Genomic DNA, 2500 nt, shown 5'->3' on the forward strand with positions numbered 1-2500 from the left:
TTTGTTTTGTTTTTCTATTCTTTCGATATAAGCGTGTCTTAACTTAACGCAGCCTTTAAATTTAAACGTCATGCGCACAAAGCCGTCGTTATATGAAACGCCAATTTTTATGCATTTTTACTGCATTGAACAGTTAATTCAAATGCAATTCAGATATCTAAGCCTCGCATCAACGAATGTGGCTAATGCGAAAAAGCCGTAACAAGGAAAATACCTAGACTGGATTTACAATAACTTATAACAGCCGAGTAGAAACAACATTAATACGTGGAAAAAAAAAAAAGAGAGAGAGCTGACGTTACAATCTAGGCGAAAAGGAACACCGCATGATATGTTCGCAAGGGTCTACAGTGTAGTTATTAATGTGAGTAGATTTTTTTTATGTGTTCATGTATACATATATATATATTTTTATTAATGTTATGTACATATATATATACCTTTAGTTATATATATATATATATTCAGATATATATATATATATATATATAGTACTTTTATTATTATTGTTGTTATTATTATTGTTAATATTATCATTATTTTCTTCGACATGTGCACGTCCCAACAATATCTCAGACGTAGCCTTTGAACATTGAACGACATGCGCAAAGCCGTTGCTCGTAACAAGAGCCGTTTAATTATCAAACGTCTTTTCCTTTAACTGTATTGAGCAGATAATTGGGCCTCACATCAGTGAGGGGGAGCCGATACGTGAACAAGCCGTAGAGACGAAGGCCCCGAAACGGTGCGTATTCTCTCCTGATGACCTAATATTATCTATAAGACGAAATACCCCCCAAACATGACTATATAAAGTTTTAAAAGACATGCTATGAAATACCCCCCCACCAAAGCACCATCCTATAAAACTCAGACGAGGAAAACCCTATGAAGGCGCTTTATCTCTCCCTTGACATTGACTTTATCAAAAAATAAAACAGCTAACACACATCAGTATATACAAGCCTATAAGGTAAGCTGTTTCTCTCAAATACAACATCTGTTGTTCGCTTGCTTCATAGCGAGTTTCTACTACTGTTCCGGTAGTAATTTTTATCCTCTATATGTGTATATATATGTATATATATATATATATATATATATATATATATATATATATATATATATATATATGTATATATATGTACACATATATATGTATATATATGTACACATATATATGTATATATATGTATACATATATATGTATATATATGTAAACATATATATGTATACATATATATGTATATATATGTATACATATATATGTATATATATATGTATACATATATGTGTATACATATATGTGTATACATATATATGTAAACATATATATGCATGCATATATATGTATATATATGTATACATATATATGTATACATATATATATGCATATATATATGTATATATATATTTGTGTATATATATATGTATATGTATATGTATATATATATTGGTGTATATATATATATGTATATATATATATATATATATATATATATATATATATATATATATGTCAAAGGAGACCAAATAACAGTTGTTAATGGTAAGAGGAAGCTCCTTGATAGTCGATGCGAAATGAAAAGAATCGGGTGTGCAATGTGTTGAATAAAAAGAACAGACTGGTTCAAGAATTAAAACCAGCAATTTAGCCAGATTGTGTTGGGCCGAACCTACCATCGACAAGATTGGTCTCAATGGAGTATCAATTTTGTGTACCTTAGGCAGTCCGTAAATCCTGGGGCGTTGAGAGCCCACCGGTCGGATATTATTATAAACTTCCTTAGATAAATATTTAAGTTTATGCCATCGGAGTAGTTTATTTTGAAGCTTAGTTTCGATTGAAGGAGTGTCATCGGCGGCCAGGGAACCTAAACAGATAAATTTGCTATCATTGTTAAGAATAGAAAGCATTGTTGCAATGTAGTCTTGGCGGTCAAGGATAACTACACCGTTGCCTTTATCTGGGCGAGAAATGTAAATCTCATTATTGATTTTAATTGCTTAGCCGCAATGAAATGATTACTTTGCCAAATAAAATGGCGAGAAGAAATATTGTCACCTGACCCATTATTTTTTATTTGTGAAAATATAATCTGAAATTCACTAAGAATTTGAGTTACGTCAATCTGGCGAGGAGGGACACAAAATTCAAGTTCTCTAGACAACACAAACGTATCGACTACTGACAATTTGAATTTAGAGAAATTAAATATACGCTGATCCGAGAATGAAGGCAAATTTATTTTTAATCAAAAGGTTTAAGAAATGAGTAAATTTTTGATTGTTTATATGACGGACTTAACATCCTTGGCTGAAAGTAGCTTAGAAAATCGAAGTTTATCAAATGGAGACAGCGTTTTCCAAGCGAGAGATCAAGCCGAGTAATGTTTACTCTGTAAGCTTAGGAGCACATCAGAATAAAATGTTACTTCGTCTTTTAAAAAGGCCACCGTAAGGTTCCAAGAATTCCTACATATATATATATATATATATA

The 2500-nt window shown here is 31.1% G+C and overlaps 1 protein-coding gene across 1 annotated transcript in view; it reads left to right on the forward strand.

Annotated features, from left to right (window-relative positions):
- LOC145263255 (uncharacterized) overlaps positions 1–2500 on the forward strand; it is a 46572-nt gene that overhangs the window by 2162 nt on the left and 41910 nt on the right. The window lies entirely within an intron of this gene.

The sequence above is a fragment of the Euprymna scolopes genome, chromosome 38, assembly GCF_053919585.1.
Source record: "Euprymna scolopes isolate OS-2025 chromosome 38, ASM5391958v1, whole genome shotgun sequence".
Classification (NCBI taxonomy): domain Eukaryota; kingdom Metazoa; phylum Mollusca; class Cephalopoda; order Sepiida; family Sepiolidae; genus Euprymna; species Euprymna scolopes.